Below are 22081 nucleotides of genomic sequence, written 5' to 3' on the forward strand. Positions count from 1 at the left end.
GTTCTGACACCCATCTTTATTTTTTTCTCCTTTTTGTGTTTATATTCACAACTCTGTGAAGTTCACTGAGGGATGGTAGAAGGACCAAGGTCATCTGGTGAGTCTTATGGCTGAATGAAGGTCTCCCACATCTGTATCAAGTGTATATCAAATACACCTCATTGGCTTCTCCTCTGTAAAACATGAGACTATTTTCCTCAGTGTAACTGATATTCGGTTGCACAGTCCCCAAGAGCAACATAGGGTAGATGGAAAGGAAACCCTAGAGTCAATGAGAAGAAGCTTAACGATTTAGTCTCAATCTTTAAATGAAGGAACTCATCAAATGAGCAATGCTTGCATTCTAAAAGTGCCGGGAGCTTAAGACGTATCTTTAAGCTTGAAAATGTTTTCTCTTTTACCCATGAAACTTCACTGAACTCACCAATGAGGGAGAAAAAAGCCAATTAAGCTAGTTCAATGCAAAGCTATAATGAGAAGCTGAATGTGTTTATTGGCCCTTTATTCGCAAATTAAACCTCTTTCCAGAAAATAATGGGACTGCTCATTATGTTAATGGTGGAAAATCACAGGACAGCTTTTTTTTTTCCTTTGCAAAAAAGGAAATTTTTTTCTGGCTTCTGTGAATACAAATGGCTGAGCAGATTGAAGAGACTGCCATCTTATCCCCCTGAGTTTGACTAGTTTGTGATTAGCTGGCAATGGAAGCCATTTTAAGTATGGCTGTAGGCAATGCTGAGATGCCAGAAGGCACAAAATGGATTGGAAGCGCAACAAAGGCTGTCAGGGTCATGTGAGCAGTGCTTATAGTTAGTGCTTTGAAATCAATGAAATAGAGGATACCTTACTAGGCCATGCTAGCTAATGTAATTATACTATGGAAATGAATTTTCATTATTATTTAATATGTAAACAACAGACTGTTTCTGAAGTTCAGTCCTGTCAGCAGAGGATCCAACTTAAAGTATTTTTTAAAGGTTCAGTTAGGACTTCTAGGCCCACTGTGGGAGCATACAAAAGTATGTAATTTCAGGGATATATGACAGAGTGTGGACGAACTTCCTTCCCTGGAGATATTTAAGAAAAAGCTAGAAGGCCACCTGGCAGCAACAATTCCATGACTCAGGGCCAAGCTACACGTGACGAATGACACTTGAACGGCAAGTGGATTGAGTGGAGGGCAAGTGAACAGGGAGAAATAAGATACGTCTTAAGCTCCCGGCACTTTTAGAATGCAAGCATTGCTCATTTGATGAGTTCCTTCATTTAAAGATTGAGACTAAATCGTTAAGCTTCTTCTCATTGAACTTGCTGTTCAAGTGTCATTCGTCATGTGTAGCTTGGCCTCAGTATGACTATACACAGATTGGGAGAAGGAGGGTATGAAGGGATGAGCCAGTGCTAGGCTCTTGTGGCCTTTTCTTACATGCCCAGGGTGATGCTGATTGCCACTTTGGGGTCAGAAAGGACTTTTCCTCCAGGCCAGATTGGCCTGGTATCCTGGAAGTTTTTTCCTCTGAGCATAGAGCAGGGGGCACTGGGGGAGGTGAAGAGGGGAGATAGCTGTGAATTTCCTGCATTGTTCAGATGATTCTTGGAGTCCCTTCCATTTCTATGTTTCTATGAAGCTGGTTCTCCTAGATCCTAGTCAAATACTTTAACCCCTACTCCATTCCCCCACCACTTCTCAGAGCAGGGCTATGCACATCTCTAATTCACCAGCCCTTCTGTCACTCCCTCTAGTCCAGCATTCTGTCTCACAGAGCAGCCAGCCAGTTGCCCCGGAGGGCCAACAAACATGGCAGAGAGGCCAAGGCCTTCCTTGATGTTGCCTTCTTGCACCTCTTAATACCAGTGCTAGGAGGAGACATTGGGGAAGGCATTGGACTCCTATGCTCTGTTTATTGGGTGCTGTGTGACACAGAGTACTGGCTGGATGGACCACTGGTCTGATACAGCAATGCTTCTTATGCCCTCAGAGGCCTCAGAGCCATTATTAAATTGTCAAATTACAAAATAATTTTAAAAATTAAGCACAGCAAAGAAACAAAACAAATGGTCTCCTTGAAGTATAGAAGATAAGGAAAAGGCAATCAGGATTTGCCCAAAGTGTACAGGTATGTTTTCACAGGAACAAAGGCAGGGATGAGTTAGCAGCAAAAAAATCTTTACCCACTTTTATTCTGTGGTTCATCTGTACAGAGGGCCCTTACAGTCTTTCCTAGCGATGAGCAGGCTATCAGAAAGACATTACCAAACCATAGTTGAAATATCAAGAGGTGAGTGGAGCATCTGTAATGACAAGCCAGCTAACCCTCTCTAAAGTTCTCATTTCCTCCATAATTAAAATGAAAGTTTCAAGTTACTAGCCCAATAAGACCCTCATATGTACACATCAATAATACACACAAAAGGACCGAGTCTGGAAGGGAAAGCATAGCTTTCATGCATTAAAGCAGGGAGAATTATTAAAAGTTTTTCCTTGCTTTAATTTAATGACTTTAATTTATGCCTTGTTGGTTTGCAGTAGAAGAGCAAAATTTGAATCCAGTAGCACCATTAAAATCAACAAGATTTTCAGGGTATAAGATTCTGAGAATCAAAGCTCTCTGACAAAGAGAGCTTTGACATTCAAAAGTTTGTACCCTGAAAATCTTGTTGTTTTTTAAGGTGCTACTGGACTTGAATCTCTAAGATGGAACAGTTTCTCCATGTCTGCAAAACTTTAGATGGCTGCCTGGTAGTAGGAAGATTCAATGGGGGACAGGTATCATATCCAGAAAGAGAGACAGAGATGTCCCAAACTCTGACAATGCTAAAAGCATAATTATCTAGCCGAACTACCTGTGAATACCTAGCCTTACACCTCTTGATTGGCCACTGAATTCCTGACCTGTCAAAGTGAGGGAGTTGTCCTTCATATTCCTGTGAATCTCAAAATGGCTAGGTACAAAGTTTCAAATGGTCTATAAAAAGAAAACTCAAGCTGTTGAATTTTGTCCAGACTTGTCTTACCTTGTCTTGGGTTGTGCCATTTGCTGGGATTGAGCCTATGTTGTGCTGACCCATCCAATGTGGCAGAGTGAAGAAGGAGACATGTCCCTGGTGGGTGTCACTGATGTAAACATTAAAACACTGTTTATGATATACTTGGACGAGATACATCACTACTGCACTTGGGCTCTCCCAGTCTTGCTGTGGCTCACCATACCCAGTCTCAGTGAGGCTCGCTTGTATGGAGCCTCAATGCCACCTTGGTGGCCAGCCTTGGCATGGCTTGTTTCTGCGATGCCCAGGCTTTTCCGGCCTTGGGCTCTGGATGGCTCACTGCTACTATGCCTGGCCTCAGAGCAGCTCTCTGCCTTCTTGCCTGGGCCTCTGTCAGATTGCTGCCTCATTGCTTGGACCTCTGGTGGCTCACTGCCCCCGTGCCTGGGCTTGGATAGGCTTGCCGCCTCCTCACATGGAATTAAACAAAAATGGCTGTTCCTGTACCAAACAGACAAAATCCAAAAGAGAATACACTCACAGGAGCATACAAATTATAAATTTATAAGTCAATTAATCAAGTGCAATTGCTACATATTACTCATAAAGAGTGACCTTATTCATTTTAGTCCATTAGAATCAGGATGAAAAAGTTCAAAAAGTTCATTAAGTGTTGTTCCCTTGTAGTTTCTTCTGTATCAAATTAAAGCAACAGTGTCCCAAACGAAATTTTTCCTTTTCCTCTTCTCCGGAAAGGTTCCCAGTATATTACGCCGCGGTAGTATTCCAAATGATGGTTAATGCCCAATCTGACTGCCGGCTGTATAAACTCAGATTTCGTTCATTTGCTTCCTCAGGGGCATTATATACCGCTGTAATACATACATATATTCATACATAACCATTGTATTATCAATACAGCAAATTAAAAAATAAACTCCTCATCATTTTACCCATACAGACCTGTTGCTTTCTTGTATTTTCTGAATTTCCCTTGGAGAGGGAGGACACCGGTGGCTGCATGTGGATTCGCGCAGCCTCCCTATTGTCCATCGGTATCTCTTATGCAAATTCTTTAGAATCCTTTAGAATCAACCATTTCATTTAAAGGGACCGTTTCTAATTCTCAAGTAAAACCCTTGTTACAACAATTGTGGATTCATTTATCAGAAAACCCTTTACAAAAAACAATTTAAAGAAAGTTCATTATTCAAGCCTGAAGGTTTAACTGTTTGTAATCCATGAATCCAAAAAGCCTCCCTCCGTAAAAGAACAGTTTGATCTGTTACCTCAAGGACCGCAACTTTAAAACATCTCTCATCGTGAGTTCTTTCCACAAAATGCTGAACTAGAGGCGCTTCCAATATTCTATTCCGGATTCGAGACATGTGTTCCAGTATACGTACTTTAAGGGGTCTAGTAGTACATCCAACATAAAATAATTTACATGGGCATTCAATTATATAAACCGTATTGTAAGTTTGACAGGTAGCAAATTGTTTCAATACCAGTTTCCTGTCTTCAATCTGTATCTCCTGCCCCTCCCAAATAAGTCTGCACACACTACAGTGACCACATTTAAAGGTACCTGACGGGAGTTTGGAATCAACTCGCGGTTTTCCCAGCTTAGCATGGACAAGCCTATCCCTTAGGCTACCTGTTCTGCGTAATCCACAGACGGGGCGCTGTTCACATCCTTCAATACCCTCAACAATGTGCCAATGCTTATTTACAATCTTGATAATCTGATTTGTCAAAGGGGTAAAGTCAAGAGCCCATTTAATTCTCTGTGTTGGTTGCTGGAGCTGTGTCTCAAACAGGCGTGATCTATCAGTGGCCCTAGCACGATTTAGGGCCGCCCGAACAACCCTCCAGGGATAATTCCTATTAAGGAAATCCCTGCACATAGCCTTGGGAATCTTGCTGCTGCTGCGCTCAGGCTAGTGTAGGCTCATCACTTGGCTCTTAGTATATAAGATACTTAAAACAAATAAAAGAAACACGTATTCCTTTGAGGTTTTTGCCAGAATCCTTTTTCATTATCAAATTAGATCTGTACTTACTTCCAGTGTCATCCCATCCTGTTTACCTTTTCTTTTATCAGAACAAACTTTCTTTCACTTGACATATGTTGTTTCTGTTTGATTTGTGTGCTTGTTTAGAGAACCCCTCAGCAAAGCAAGGAAGGGGTTAACCTTCCATCCTAGACTGTGTTCCTTTTTTATGCCTGTGCATTGTCCAGGGTCCTGAATGGATCCAAACATGGTGCGCTGGACACTTTTTTGTCCAAAAGCATTCAATGACTGATAATAGCAGAAACCCTTTCCCCTCTAGCTGCCTTTTGGGGATTCCTTCTCCTTTTACCCTTCACCCTGCCAACATCAAACCTGTCTCTCAGGTCTCCAGAGCGTTATGGACTTTGCTTCTCTTATGCATCTTTGTGCCATCTCACAATTAGGAATGTATGTGTGCAGGCTAGAATTCAGTATGCTGTAGAGCCTGTATATCTTTGACTTTTTCCCTTCAAGGTGGTAAAGGGACTGCTCCTGGTAGCAGTCCCTTTAGCTCAGAGTTTAGTAATGTCTCTCTTTCTGGTACGACATGCATCTCCCCTGTTTGCTCAATGTTTACAGAGAAAATTTGGGACAGAAAGTAGAATCTGTGTTTCAGCCTAAGGTGGAAATTCTCAAACCTATTGGAAGTGGAACTCGCTTCTAACCTTATTCTATCTTTCAGGGCCTTCTTGCAATGCAACACCATGCTGTTTCCCCCTCCCTAACATAAAATGCAAGAATATCATATTAGTTGATACTGATCAAGTTTATATTTTATTTTTTCATTTTAATGCATCTATAAACACCTATCAATATGGAAGAGCATGGCCATTCCACACATCATGCAGAGACAAACCCACATTCGCCATGAAGTGTCCACTCAGTAGGAGCTACAGCCAAATATATCTTCTATATGAGCACATTGTCCAACTTGCCTGTATTTCTGCACTGCACAGTGATCTACTCATCAGATACCTCGACCACACAGAACTGCAGAGCAAGTTGTCAAGTCAGAGAAGCTGCTGGTTTACTGTGGTCTTCTTAACAAAATGTGTCTCCCCAGAAACTCTTAAAATAGATAAATGAACAAAGTAAGAAAAAGAATTGTAGTTTCTCTACAGCAGTTGGGTGGGATGAGTAATTGCACAGTGTACTTGAGAAAACAGCAGTTATAGGTAAGCAACTTCTTTGTCAGTGCAGTTTGATTACTTGCCTTGAATGGAGTACAGAGTAATTTTTATTACTGGAATAGGCTTTGAAAGCCATTTCTTGTATTGCAGCATCTGATCATTACTGTGTATTGAGTACATAACACTAACTATGCACCAGGACCAAAATCAAAGAACCGGGTTGCTGTCCTACATACCTCCTACATAGGCAGACTGTGTCTCAAAGCTACCTGAGCTATCAAAGAATGGGTCAGCCCCTTGCCAAGGGACCATTATATTTGTAGCACGAAATTATTTTTAGTATCTGCAGTTTTCTAGCCTCTATAGTGTTTAGGAGGAACAGAGCAGCAGCCTTCTGTCATCCCTGATTCTCTGCCACTCTCACTAATTCCCACAGTGAAACTGACAGCCAGAGCAGCAGGAGAAAGGAACTGTCAGTTTCACAGACCCTGCGCTGGGTTCAGCTGACGGGCTGAAACCAGTGCGGGGTCTGTGAAACTGATAGCCCCGTTCTCCTGCTGCCCAGGCAGCCGAAGAAAGAGGCTGTCTGTTTCAAATGCCCCGCACTGGCTTCAGCAGCCAGTACAGGGCGGTTGAAATCCCACGAACTGAGAAAAGGTCAGAAGTTCATGTTTTGTGCTTCATGGAATGCTATGAACCACGAATCATGTGGTTCATTTTTTCCATTTCTTTTTTTTTTTGGTTCGTGCCCATGTCTAATCCAGAGGTAACTGGATAATAGGACTGCACAATGTTGGGGACTATGAAAAGAATACACGAGGGACAAAGAAAGTATCATAGGAAGTATGGCATTTATAACCCTTTGGACACTGCAACCTTTCCAGAACTGCTTCCAAATTTTTTAAAAATCCAAAATCTTGTTGATCCATTCACTTGAGTACTGGAAGGCACTGCATGGATGTGAGTTGTGTGGTGTGTTGGAAGAGGAAGTTGTTGTGTTAAGTAAGAGGCAGAGGAATCAAAGTCAAGCTGGGCCTGAGAATGGCCTTGCCCCAAACTGGAAATTAATTGTATCCAAATCAAGGCCAGTGTGGATTATCTTTGAGTGTGAGGGCTATGTGAGACCAAAGAAAGCAACCCAATGAGATCTATCCAGTAGAGTGTAATGTCCAGACTATTTCTTTCTTTCTGTCTTACTGCAGTTTAGAGCTCAGGGAAACTGAATCAAAACGTTTGTCAGACAGGCAAGCATTGGCAGCACCATTTAGCTTAAGAGCCTGGCATTAAAAAGCATAGCTCTAAGGCATGCTTCTGGGGGTAGACTCTAGAGAGAAGGAACAGTAGCTGTCCATAAATTAATTCCACTTTTGGTGCCTCTAAATGTTGACTGTCACGCTTGGGATTTATATGTATTTTTTAAAAGATAGTGCAGTGGGAGCAGCAAGCAAAGTCTTTGCTAATAGTGGGCCTCTCTGTCCTATAACTCTGCTTGTAGCTATGTCAGATCAAAGGCTTTTAAAAGCAAAAGATGCTGCAGCTTAAGTACCCTAATGAGGGACACCCTGGGGGGGGGGGTACTCTCAAGAAAGTAATGTGTAGGGTTATCACAGCTTGTGTGTATATTGAAAATACAAAATCTTTTTTTAAAAAAAAAGGATCCTGAATTTTTTGGCTGCTAGGAGTATGTGCACCGAGTTAGCCGTCCTAATTCCTGCCAGTGCGTATTCTTTAAGCCCAGTTCAATGGACTATTGTGCTGATACCTTTCCTTGTCCGCTCTAAACCAGTAGAGCACACAAGGGCCTGAATTGTATGCATTGCCATTTTAAGCAAAGGCACGCCTTTCTAAATTCATTGAATGCAGAAGGGATAACTCTGCTTAGGATGGCAGTGCTAGTAACCTCTGTCATGGGCTGATGCATGAAAAGTTCTATGTTGAGATAAGAGGCTAAATTAGGTTTTATTTAATGCTCCTAAGTCCAGTATTCCAAATATCCATGCAAATGACATTTAAGTTTATGGAAAAGCCATAATATCCACACAACAGACATTATATATATATATATATATAAACACTGCTCTTGGTATAGAAAGATATATATCTTTGGGGAAATACTCAGGTGTTTTACATGGAAATATTTTACAAACAATGTGACTTATTTTAACGTATTTCTTAAGACAAAATATATGTGTTTATTCTAGGCTTTCTGTACCTCCAACTATCTGGGTTCTCATTACTATCAGTTTTCCATAACTTGTTTATTAAGTGAAAGATTTTAAAGTTTCAAATCTCAGTGCCAATCTAAATTACTAAATTTCTTCACAGCTCAGCCTCTTTAATATACCCACATACTTCATTTTCCAAAGTCATTATACTCACAGCATCCGATCACAGTTTCCTTTGGCCGAGGTGTGGCATGCATGTTAGCAGAACTGCCAGGAGACATTCTGGAATAAATTTCATTCAGAAATTTAGTTTGTTGTGAGAAATGAAACTGGCTCCTTCACTAAAATATCTCCTTCACATATCAGTTTAAATGAAGCCATATGAAAGAAAGATGTTAACTAACTTTCCTTGCAATTCAATTATCTTTGCATCTGTTCCTCTAAAAACCTCTGATCTTTAACGTGTGTACTTATGAGAAGTTTTGTTAAACCCAATAATACCATTGAGTACTAATTAGCTTCATCACTGCAGTCATAACCCAAGTATGCAGTGGTGAAAGGTTTCCGATTGATTGTGCATTAGTGTCTCCAAGCTAAAGTACCATGTGTGATCTCAAATAACGCTACAGGTTAGATGTGAATTGTAAGGAACATCCAACTCAGCTGTATGCTATTCAGCAAAATAACTGCTGTATAGCAGGTTGTATTCAGGTGTCATGACAAGATGTAATTATCTCTGATGAGGTGCAAACACAATTTGTTGCTGTGCTCACATGGATTCCTCAGTCATCATGATCAAGCTCCAATACATTGTGAGCTGTGTGTGAAGGTTCTTCAGTGAGTTGGTGATTGTTTGCTCCACAGATGTAAGGACTGATAAGAGAAATTAAACTGAGGTTTAGAATCCCAGTCTATATTGAGTCAACAAACTCCAGCTCATCAAGGCATTTGCAGTCACATGCATTTAGACTGCACAGAGTATTGGACCTTGATTGAGCCCAGGGCCGGTGCCAGACTTTTTGGTGCCGTGGGGGGGGGTGCAGCTTCAGGGCTGTTGCCGTGCACACATGCACACTCACACACACCCAGACTGCTCAGTTGCCCCACACTGCCCTGGCCACCTGCTGCGCCTGGCCCACAGCTGTGTGCTAGTGGTGGTGGCAGCAGCATGGGGCAACTTAGAGCAGGACCAAATGAGACAAGGGTCACGCAAGTTTTCTTGGGAAATGTAGGAGATGCCTTCCTCTCTCTGCCGCTTCTCACTGCCCTCTCTGAACATGTGTGTTTGTGTGTGGGGGTGGAGCCCCAAAGCATCCCCCCCCTATCTCCTGCCTGTCACCTCACAAACTGGAAAGGAGTGGAGTGAGGATGTAGCAACCAAGAGAACAAAAATGTATTGACCAGCATCAAAAAGATGCAGACATTCAGCAAGTATTTTTCTCCAATTTTTTAAATTGTTGCAGCTATGCAGTTTTATTGTTGTACTTGTGTTATTTATGGTTTTAATGTGTTTCAGTTTGACATTATGTTAATTTTTATTACTCATAGCAGACTGAGCTGGACAAGCCTGCTGGACATGAGGGCACCTAAAGACCATTCCGGGGTGGGCTGCTGCTGCTCTCTCCAAGGACACCATCGCGTTGGGGGTGGGGAGGGGGGCTTGTGCCTGGAAGAAGGATTTGTGTCTTCAGCAGCTCATTCAAAGTGCACACCCTGAGGTGCAGCTGTTTCTCAAGGTCCTTCCCGCTTTCTCCTTTCCCTTCCCCTTTGCTTTATTCTGCCATTATTCTGCCATTTATTCACATCCCCCCCAGAGAAACGTATCACTTTTCCTCCTTTGCTCCTTTCCAGTTTGTGAGGTGACAGGCAGGCGATAGGGGGGAATGCTTGGCGTGCATGCATCCTCCCTGCCCTCCCGCTCAGTTGCTCCGCAGCGCACCCCCCCCCCCGCCCCCAGTGCCCCCTCTGGCGCCTCTGTGTTCGCAGCAGTTGCCAGACTTGCCTCCATGGACGCGCCAGCCCTGATTGAGCCAAGAAGTAGTCATGCTTCTTGTGCCTGAGGAAGAAAGACTGGAAGGACCAAATGGTCTCACACAAGCACAACAGCAAACTGTATTTTGTCCAGCTGGAATTAATTGCAGTTCATTGTTAGCCAAAGGTGGTCACATTCTGTGTGTGTGTGCGCGCGCGTGCGCGCACATGCACGTGCACAGACATACATATATGCATATATTTATTTGTGTGTGTGTATTCCCCTCTAGTATTTTATATTTTATATTTCATATTCAAGTTTTTTCCTTCCTCCTAGAGCAGGGATTTCAGTCTGCTATGAGTAATAAAAATTAACATAAATAACGTCAATTTGAAACACACTAAAACCATAAATAACACAAGTACAACAATAAAACTGCATAGCTGCAACCATTAAAAAAACATTATTTTTGAAAGTTTGGGTAAATAAAACAATTTTCAATCTAGTGCTGCCAGATGAGCATTTCTGGGGGAGGTGTTCCGTAGTGGGAGGTGGCAGCCAGTCAGATAACAATTGCTTTGATATTTGCCAGACGTTTGACAATTGCTTTGAATTTTGTATATTCAATCAGTACATCTGACCAATTGCAGAAAAATACTTCCTGAACGTCTGCATTTTTTTTTGATGCTGGTCAATACATTTTTGTTCTCTTGATTGCTACATCTTCACTGCTGTTTAATCTGATTGGCTGTGATGGCACATGTGATTTTGTTCACTAGTATCCAAGGTAGTGTCATGACTACATTATTTGCATAACACACAGCTAATCTTATTAAATGCAGTGAGAACAATAAAGGAGGAGTAAAATGACACAGAGAAGGAGCAGCAGTGATAGGGGTCATTAAAACAAACATTTTTAAAAGAAATGTCAAAAGATATCAAAAGCAGAAGAAACTTTTTGATACTAAGTTAACATGAAACTAGGTAAGTAGTTTGGGTTGAATCCTGATAGAAAAAAGTGTGACAACACTCAATGACGTAAGCAGGCTATCAAGCAGTTTTGGCAAACATCAGTGCTATTAAATAAATACATGTATGAGATGGCTTAGCTATGCAAGCACTAAATACTTAAATAAGTGTAAATAGCAAGTTATTATGCATGTGCTTTCCATGAGTGCTATTTGTTTTCTTCTGTGGAATTGTATTGAATTATTGAAAATTAATAACAAATAGAACCAAATGCAGTTCGAAGCTGCTATAGGGACACTGAGATGAATGCCTCAGCTCTGAAAAACCAAAACTTCAGCTGTAATAAAGTGCTAATCTGTGCATGCTTCAGAGTTCTCAGTTTTGTATTAATCTATAATCTCATTTAATATAAGCATTGCTGTTAAGCTCCTTAACAATACTATGTAGCTTTATCGTGAAAAAGCAATACTACATTTTACTTTGTAACCATATTTCAGTGAATATCCAGTTTGTACCTTTTAAAAAGTTTTTTGTTTGTTTGCATTTTGATGTATAATGAATCATAACATTGTCAGCTTAGTCCCGTTCATTTGGATTTTACAATTTCCCTTTTTCATCTCAGTTTCTATGGAAACCCAAATTGGTATGACAACAGAGAATGAAGACATGAAAACAGTTCTTCAAGGATATAAATGATCTCACTATAGAATTCCATGGGTTATATACCCGTCAGAAACAATCTAGGTATTAGCATTTGAGCTGTGTATATTCTCAACTAAATTGCAAATTCTGTGGAGGAGCAGTAAGAAAGGGCATGGCCTAATTAGCTAGTCTGTTTTTATTTCTAATTCACACACCTAGATGGAAAGAAACTGGAACACATTGAGTGAGCAAAACTGAAAGAAAAACATTCATAAGATTATTAAAATGCTTTGTATAGAAATTTATTTTAACAGAGGATGTGTGTGTGTGTTTGTAAGAGTGTAACACAGGATTCCCACAAGGATAAGAGATCAGCAGAGCCAATATGAATGGCTCAATCCAAATGAGATCAACTAGAGATTATCAAGCACAGCATGAATGGCTCGATCCAAATGATCCATTCTCCCAGAGCAACTTGCTTTTTCCTCTTCTCCAGTATTTCTCAGTACTACCTTTTTTGGATAATATATTTTTATTTTGAAAAATAGAATAGTAGAAAGAGGGAATACAGAAAATAAAAAGGATTATATAACATAATAGTGTAAATCAGAGATAGTTATATATAATAGAATATATAAAACCCAAAATATTTCACCCAACCATCGCCTTCATTATTTTTTTTAAAGACTTTCTATGAGATACAATGATACTTGTATTAAGATACATTTATATTAACATTTTAAATTACAAATTTCATAACTGATCTATGTTACTAATAGTTGAGGATTTTCCGGGCTGTATTGCCGTGGTCTTGGCATTGTAGTTCCTGACGTTTCGCCAGCAGCTGTGACTGGCATCTTCAGAGGTGTAGCACCAAAAGACAGAGATCTCTCAGTGTCACAGTGTGGAGAAGATGTTGGAACCACTTAACAATTTTTTCCCCTATGTTTCATCAGAAAATCCTGCCTGGATCAATAAAATGTTCAAACTGCCTTTAGAAAAAGTTGCAGTCTAAACATTATACACATGAAGAATTTCAAATAAAAGCATTATCTTAATAAACTGATAATTGCAATGTAACAATTTATATAGACCCTCATCTGCTTGTCTAGAGGAATGGACTACTTGGAATGATTAAAGAAAGATACGATAATTATGATCAATAGGAAGTTTTAAAACTTTATTGATCTTTATTGATCAATAAACGTCTTTATTGACGTTGTTGTATAAACCTTTTGTAAAACAATCCTATGGGGTGCATTCTTGTTTCCAAGGTTGATATTTTTGTCAAGTATTTCAATTTCTTTGGTTATTAGGCAGTTCTGAACTATAACCATCAATTGCAAGTTAAGCTCTCATCACTTTGTTATCAATAATATAGTCATGCTGATTAACCATGATAAGTAGCAGAATCAAGTGAATAAAAATGGAGTAAGAAGAAAGATGAGAGTTAATTCTAGGGTGATGGCCAACCTACATTTAAATAAGTATAACAAAGGATCAGTGGCACAGATATATATTTGGAAATTGCCAGTGTGGTGTCATTCTTTCATTATCAGAAAGAAGATTAAGAAGATGGTAATGTCTTAAACAGTTACCTTGCTCATCTTTGATGTTCACCTTGGTCTGTCACTATCTCACCTTAACTATCATGTTTGCCACTCCGAACTGTCTAGATGTAACGCAAATGTGAATTTGATGATAAATGTCTTTATCACTGATCAAATGTGACAATACCCTTATGACATAATTAATAGATAATTGAGCTGTAGGAAAGACTTTATTCAGGTTCAAAATCTCACTCATAAGGTCTTCTGGGCACTTTTCTGACTGTCAGGCAACCTGCCCCATAGTATTATTAGGAGAACAAATGAGAATTGTGAAACAGAAAATTATTACATTTTCAGGTAGATATTCATGTTGCTTTGCAGTAGAATAGCAGTAATTGAGTTCAAGGGCATCTTGGAGAACAACAAGATTTTCAGGTTATGAGCTTGCAAGAGTTAAAGCCCCCTTTCCAGAAAAAAAAACCCTTCTTCAAAAAAATGTTACAGAAATGAAAAAATTATATACCCCTGTGGATAAGGTGAAAATTTCAGAAGATATTTTGACTGAGTAAAAAAATGATCCTTTAAAAATAATGATGATTACGATGTTTTAATGCTTTATCTGCCTCCTGAGGCTGCTTACAGAAAGAATGTATCCACACATTTCTACCAAAGGTTAACAGTGTAATTTCTGTAAAGTTCAAATGGCATTGATATGTCGAAAAGCCTGGGACGACATGTTCTGGGTACAGTGACTAGTCTCGTGAACTGGCCCTTAAAGCATGTCCAACTAGAAGATTCCTCACATAACTGAAGGCCAAACTAGCTACCATTTTTAAAAAATTATCAAATATTCAGAAACTTGATTGCAAACGATAGTGCAAATGGGACTTTAAGCCTTCTCCCCTACAGTATTCCCCCAACCTGAAATGACCTCAGGGAAGTGTTGTTTGCCCCAATGAGGTAAACACACAGATACACTTATTAGTATATGTGTATCTGCTCCAATGATGCAAATAGCAACTCTCTCCAAGGCCTTTTCAGATTGAGAAAATGGCATAGATCTGGGCTCCATCTGGGCTCCATCCACAGCACTCCACATGTTATGTCTGATCACCCTTAAATCTGAGTGAGAAAAGAAGAGTATACATGAAATAAATTTAGCCTCAATAAATTTAGCCAACTTGGTTGGTTCTTGCTTGCTTGCTTGCTTTCTCAGAAAAAAATAGAAGTTTGAGGGGAACCTAAAATATATGCAATGCTGATTTATACACCCTAACCTTATTTTAGTATTTTAATGATATAAACTGCATAAGGTTGTAGATGACCTATAAAATTATATTATTGACCTATTTATGACATTTAGATGCCTAGCAGTGCAATCCTAGTCAGAGTTACTTCAGTCTAATCCCACTGAAATCAATGGTCTTAGACTGGAGTAACTCTGCTTAGGATATGATTCTACTAAGTTTTCTAGCAAGATACATGCCAGGTTAAAGAGGAGGCATGGCCTCGTGTTCTGCACCTGACTACTGCTGGGTGAAGGGGGGCAGGCATTACTGCCTGCTCCGAGCCTGATCCCAGCTGGGTGAAGGGGTGTGGGCATTGCCACCTGCTACCCACTGAGTGAAGGGAGGAACAGGCATTGTCTCCTGCTCCGCGCCTGATCCTGACAAGTGAAGGTGGGCAGCAGGCTTTACTACCTGCTCTGCTCCTGATCCCAGCTGGGTGAAGGGGGGCAGGCATTGCTGCATGCTTGGCTCCTGACTAAGACAGGGTGGGCATTGCCACCTGCTCTGCTCCTTATTCTGACTGGGTGAAGAGAAGAAGGGCATTGCCTCCTGCTCTGAGCTTGATCCCAGCCAGGTGAAGGTGCGAAGGGGGCATTGCCACCTGCTCCACTCCTGATCCCAAATGGATGATGGTGGGGGTGGGCACTGGCACCTTCTCCGCCATTAATACCAGCTGGGTTAAGGCAGGGGAGGGCATTGCCACCTGCTCCACTACTAATACCAGGTGGGTTAAGGTGGGGGATGGACATTGCCATCTGCTCTGCTCCTAATACCAGCAGGGTTAAGGTGGGGGTGGCATTGTCACCTGCTCCACTCCTGATCCCAGTCGGGTGAAGGAGGGTAGACATTGCCGTCTGATCTGCTCCTGATCCCAGCTGGGTTAAGGTGTGTGTGGGGGGGGTGAGCATTGCCACCTGCTTCGCTCCTAATACATGCTGGATTAAGGCAGTGGGTGGGCAAAGCCACCTGCTCTGCTTCTGTTCCCAGCTGTGTGAAAGGGGGGGTGGGCATTGCCAAGTGCGCCTCTCCAAATACCAGTTAGGTTAAGTTCGGGGGTGGCATTGCCACCTGCTCTGCTCCTAATAACAGCTGTGTTAAGGTGGGAGGGGAAATTCCACCTATGCCACTCCTAATTCCAGCTGGTTTAAGGCAGATAGTGGGCATTGCCACCTGCTCCGCTCCTAATACCAGCTGGGTTAAGGCAGGGGGTGGGCATTGCCAACTGATTCACTTCTTATACCAGCTGGGTTAAGGTGGGGCAGATATTGCCATCTGATCTGCTCCTGATCCCAGCTGGCTGAAGAGGGGTGGGTACTGTCACCTGCTCTACTCCTGATCCCAGCTGGGTTAAGGTGGGGGGTGGGCATTGCCACCTGCTCCGCTCCTAATACCTGCTGTGTTAAGGAAGTGGGTAGACAAAGCCACCCGCTCTGCTTCTGATCACAGCTGGGTGAAAGGGGGGAGGGCACTGCCACCTGCTCTGCTCCTAATACCAGCTGGGTTAAGGCAGGGGTTGGGCATTGCCATCTGTTCTGCTCCTAATACCAGCTGGGTTAAGGCAGGGGGTGGACATTGCCACCTGATTTGCTCCTAATACCAACTGGGTTAAGATGGGAGGTGGGCATTGCCACCTACTCTGCTACTAATACCAGCTGGGTTAAGGCAGGGGAGGGCATTGCCACCTGCTCCACTCCCAATACCTGCTGGGTTAAAGTGGGGGATGGGCATTGCCATACGCTCCGCTCCTAATACCAGCTGGGTTAAGGCAAGGGGCATGCATTGCCTCCTGCTCCACTCCTGATCCCAGCTGGCTGAAGGGAGAATGGGCATTGCCACCTGCTCCGCTCCTAATACCAGCTGGGTTAAGGTGGGGAGAGGACATTGCCACCTGCTCTGCTCATAATACCGAATGTGTTCAGGCGGGGGGGGGGGCATTGCCACCTTCTCTGCTCCTTATACCAGCTGGGTTAAGGTGGGGGATGGGCATTGCCACCTGCTCTGCTCCTAATACCACTAAATAAAGGTGGTCAAAAGACCATCGGGAAGGAAAATTCTACAATACTATAGTGCAACAGTTTATAAATCTTTTCAAGTGATTTTAACAATAATACATAATTACATCATATTACATATCATATCATTTTTCAACATTTTTTCAGCAATCTTATTCATAATACATAGAAACAAGAGTCCTCTGCCAGCGGACCTGAGGGTGTGACAGCAATGCAGCAGGAAAAGTCTTTAAAGACTCAAAATAACGTGTCTTCTTTAGCTTTTTTCTTTTTTCAAATTTTTCAAAAGCCAAGATGGAAAAGTACGTGGCTGGTCCAAAGATGAAAGTTGGAAAGCGCAGCGGTGCCCGGAACTAAGACCGGCAGATTTTCCTATAGTTCTTCGTCCATAAGGACTTCCTCAGGGGCATCCAGCTATTTCTATATTTCAAAAAATAAATGCCATAAAATATAAGCCACTCCTGGCTTTACGTGTATTTCCTTACAATGATAATAGCAAACATAATAAATGAACATCCAGCTTACCCGTACACAGTTGCATCATATACGCGCCGAGAGAACACCCATGGACGTTGAGATAATCCTACGTACTATGAGTTTGGGCATTCTAGCTTTTGTACATTAGAACCATCCTGATCCTGAGAAAACTTACAGCATATTATCCCCAAATGGCAAATATCCGTCTATACCAAAAAACATTTCAAAGACAGTTCATTGTTCAAGCCCCGTGGAGGCATGGTATTTAAAGAATGGATCCTTCTTGCCTCTTTCTGGAGGAGATGTAATTGCAAGTCAGATCCTCTAATGGTAGTATAGAGACCTGCCACTCTAATGTCTTCTGTGTTATGCTTCTTGTCCAAAAAATGTTGTGTGAGTGGCGCTTCTAATACTCCATTTTTAATTCTTGATATGTGTTCCAGGATCCGTACCTGTAATGAACACGTAGTGCTACCCACATATAATTTAGGGCACGGGCATATAATCAAATAGACCACCCCCGTGGTTTGACAAGTGATAAGTTGTTTCAGGCGAACCTTAACATTGATACTTCCTAGTTCCACAGAATCCCCCTGTAGCATATATTTACATGCTGTACAATGTGCGCATCTAAAAGTACCCTTAGGGGGAGGTAATCTACCCACTAGGCTCTCCTCCTGGTCAATCTTCCATGTGGCTGAATGAACCAGGATGTCCTTGATATTAGTGGTTCTTCTATAACCAATATCTGGTTCCCTTTCACACCCTGGAATCTCAGTAAGTAATGGCCAGTATTTATGGACTATTTTCTTAATCTGTCCTGACAGTGGAGTATAGTCCATGGCCCATGGGCCATGGAACCACTAATATCAAGGACATCCTGGTTCATGATGCAACTGTGTACGGGTAAGCTGGATGTTCATTTATTATGTTTGCTATTATCATTGTAAGGAAATACACGTAAAGCCAGGAGTGGCTTATATTTTATGGCATTTATTTTTTGAAATATAGAAATAGCTGGATGCCCCTGAGGAAGTCCTTATGGACGAAGAACTATAGGAAAATCTGCCGGTCTTAGTTCCGGGCACCGCTGGGCTTTCCAACTTTCATCTTTGGACCAGCCACGTACTTTTCCATCTTGGCTTTTGAAAAATTTGAAAAAAGAAAAAAGCTAAAGAAGACACGTTATTTTGAGTCTTTAAAGACTTTTCCTGCTGCATTGCTGTCACACCCTCAGGTCCGCTGGCAGAGGACTCTTGTTTCTATGTATTATGAATAAGATTGCTGAAAAAATGTTGAAAAATGATATGATATGTAATATGATGTAATTATGTATTATTGTTAAAATCACTTGAAAAGATTTATAAACTGTTGCACTATAGTATTGTAGAATTTTCCTTCCCGATGGTCTTTTGACCACCTTTATTTAGTGACTGTAATCGGGAACAGCCTTATCTTTTGGCATTACTGCTCCTAATACCAGCTGGGTGAAGGCAGGGGGTGGTCTTTGCCACCTGCTCCACTCCTAATATCAGCTGCATGAAGGCGGGAGGCGCACATTGCCGCATGCTCCCATCCTGCTCCCGGCCTGGGCTTCCCACCATGGCACGTTTTCTGGAGGGACATGGTGCCTTGCCTAGGCTTCCCTCCATGGCAGCGCCCTCTGGTGGTGCATCAGGGTATAAAGTGAGTTGTCTGAAATACGCTTGCTCAATTCTATAGTAAGATAGTATTTGTAGACAAAATTATTCTTATTTAAACGTGTTATTATTGTGTATGACTGTAATATGAACAGGAATTATCTAATTATTGCAAGTTGTGGTACATTTAAAAGCCCTTCATACTACAAGATCTGAGTGAGTAAAATCTTGTCTTAAAAGGCATTTTGCTAATTTTAAAAGAAAATATTTCAAAGGAATTTTTCCCCAGTGCTTTCCCTGATTTCCAGTTTTCCCAGGTTTTTTTGTTTTTGTTTTGTTTTTTGAGTCTTCACATCTTGATGGAAATCTCAAGCCTTTATTACAGGAAGTTAACCTTGATGGTGGTCACATACCAGTCTTGTTCTGCATGCAGATTAACAAGGTACCAGCACAGACCGATAACATATTCCAGAGTGTGTGTGTGTGTGAATGTACCCAGGGAGCCACCCAACTGCTGTATTGGTTCATCCCCAAGTTACACGGGCATGACCTGAATATATAGCAGCAGAGCAACCCATTGCTACCACACCATTGCCAAACACCACTGGGCAATGCCCATTCCATCTGGCAGAGCAGCACTGATAGGGGAGGGGGAAGGCTCAAGAAAATGGCAGGGGTTAGTTGGTTCCCTAAGCCACCCCAGCTCAGGAATGCCAGGCACAAAATTACACCCCCAAAATTGCAGTGTAGCCCATAGGTATCTAATGAGTTTGGGAAATGCAACCCCACCCACCATGCCTCTGGTGTCCTGAGGACCACATGAGGCCAACGAGTGCTGTGACCAACACCCATTAGCCCCCAGCTGAACCCCTCCACACATATGGTGGCCAGTGCTGGCTCCTGACAGCCAATATAAACCCTACTCGGTGCACAGACAGGCAAGGTTCCAATTCTAATGCTGCAGGGCTGTTTGTCTCATCTCCCTATTCCGTTTCCCCTTAGGGAACAAACCAGTGCCCTGCTGTTTCCACTCCACTACTGCAGCCCTCAGGATTGTGCTTTAAATTACCCTGGACATAAAAGATCCTGAACATTTATTCTCCCATTATTGGAATTACAGACATAACTCGGTTTCTGAAATTAAGTCTAAATAGTTGTGGAATCCTGTGGGCAATTGAAAATTTGCAGAATAATAAAGCTACTCCTCCCCAACTTCCTACAGTGGGGGGAGAAGCGAGAACTCGGATAGATTCCAAGAGAATCCATTGTTTTACACAAGAACTTGACATTCTCTGAGCCAGTCCAAAATGATTTGCCAGAGAGGTTACCTTACTTATAAGTGTTGATGTGTTCCAATCATGTAAGACTAACAGATTGGTTACTTCTGTTTAATTCTGACCTAAATTGCTTTATGGATGGCTTTAAGTGTGCCATTTTTTAGTGTATTGATTTTTGTTTACCCTGCTTTGTAGTTTGGAAAACATTTACATTTCAAAAATGTTATAAGCACATGTATGGTATCAAATGTTCATAGTGGGGGGTGTAGATTCCTGTGTTTGCGTGATTGTACTCTTTGTGGCAAGCCTTGGATTACCTCCATATGATGCATAAAATGACATTTTGTAACACTTCTAAAATAAATGTTTTGAGTGTCCTTCCAGTGATCTTGTATCACCATCCCTTTCCTGTTATTACGTATCTTTTGTCTCTCTCCTATACTGTTTGTTTTCTGTTCATCTGACATATTGTTCTGCATTATTTTCTAGTGCTCTCTTGATGTCTCTAGCTTGTATACAATCATTATTATTTTTCCCCTATTCAATTAGAGTGGGAAACTGTCACAGAGCATTTTTCTTTTTTTTTTCTCCTTGGAAGCAGCTGTCTAGAAGATAGTAAGTGAGACAGATTTACTTAATGAAGTTCTCAGGCAATGAAAAAATACATTTAAACAAGTAATACATTATCTCTGCATTGCCACATCATATTTACTCTACTGGATGCAGCTGCAGAAATGGGGACAGACAAAGTTTAGGCAATTCTGGAGGTCAGAGATATACCTCTTGCAGCATATTTTGTGGATCAGATATGTACATACTCATATACATCACCATTTGCACATTAAGTGCAACTGAAAGGGCCTATGAAATCAAACAGAAGTATAGTGTCATCTTTAAAAGGGATATTTCTTTCAGTGTAAGCTTTTGTGTGGCAGAGCTCACTTCATCAGGTACATGGTGCATAACAAATACACCAATATGAAATATATTTTCTCTTTGGTTGGTTATTGTTTCTAACTTGCCTGTCTTTGTAACATCTCTCCACTCCCACCTTTTTGTTGCATGTAACTTTAAGTAGAAAGTAATATAAAGTATAAAGTAACATGTCCATACTTGTAATAAAGTGAGCTCAGACTCACAAAAGCTTATGCTGAAATTGATTTTGTTTGCCATTTAGGTGCTACTGGATTTTTGCCTCAGCAGACCAACATTGCAATCCTAAAAAGATTTACAACTTTCTAAAGTTCATTGAAGCCAATGGCTTGGAAGGGTATAACTCTGCTTGGGATTATCCTGTGGGATTGTTAGGTTGATATGGGTTATCATTCTAAAGCCGCCTATGGTGATTTCATGAATTGGCTCATCCAGGCTCAGTGAAGCTGTTCTCCAATTTTCTGTTTAAAGATAAGGCTGACAGGTCACCACCCATATTCTATTCTATTCTATTCTATTCTATTCTATTCTATTCTATTCTATTCTATTCTATTCACCAAGGTCATCTTCCTCCACTCCAACACCCTCCAGTTTTCACCCAACCTTGCATGTTTATTTCCACCAATTTCCCTTTGCCTCTAGAAAGGCAGATAACAAGTGAAATAAATACATAAGTAAGAATTGTAGTGAAACTGAGAAGCGATCAAACCAAAAGCCAGCACCCAGACCCTTTATGGACCAAGTGCAAACAAAACTGTATCTCATTGCATTTTGTAATGGCTCGAGCCACATTGTGAAATTAGACTGGGTGTGAAAGCAAGGGAGAAAGGCAATAGATGGCTGTGGGAAATGCCCTCTTACATGAAAGGCTGCTAGGTAAAAGAGTACTGCACTCTTACTGCTTTCTTCTGACAGGACCCTAGTAAAAAAATATTCCATCTAGAAGAAGAGAGGTTCTGCTTCTTAATCAGAGGATGCTAAAC

At 41.4% G+C, this 22081-nt stretch overlaps 1 protein-coding gene across 3 annotated transcripts in view; it reads left to right on the forward strand.

Annotated features, from left to right (window-relative positions):
- The window catches only part of LOC129332770 (cGMP-dependent protein kinase 1), a 157110-nt gene that overhangs the window by 39522 nt on the left and 95507 nt on the right, over positions 1–22081 (forward strand). The window contains exon 1 of one of the 3 annotated variants that reach the window (XM_054984009.1): positions 11191–11293. The exons of the other annotated variants lie outside the window; for them this stretch is intronic. The gene's annotated coding sequence lies outside the window, so the exon portion shown is untranslated. Of the gene's footprint in view, positions 1–11190; positions 11294–22081 lie in introns of those variants that run through there. 3 annotated transcript variants of the gene reach the window in all.

The sequence above is a fragment of the Eublepharis macularius genome, chromosome 6 (assembly GCF_028583425.1).
Source record: "Eublepharis macularius isolate TG4126 chromosome 6, MPM_Emac_v1.0, whole genome shotgun sequence".
Classification (NCBI taxonomy): domain Eukaryota; kingdom Metazoa; phylum Chordata; class Lepidosauria; order Squamata; family Eublepharidae; genus Eublepharis; species Eublepharis macularius.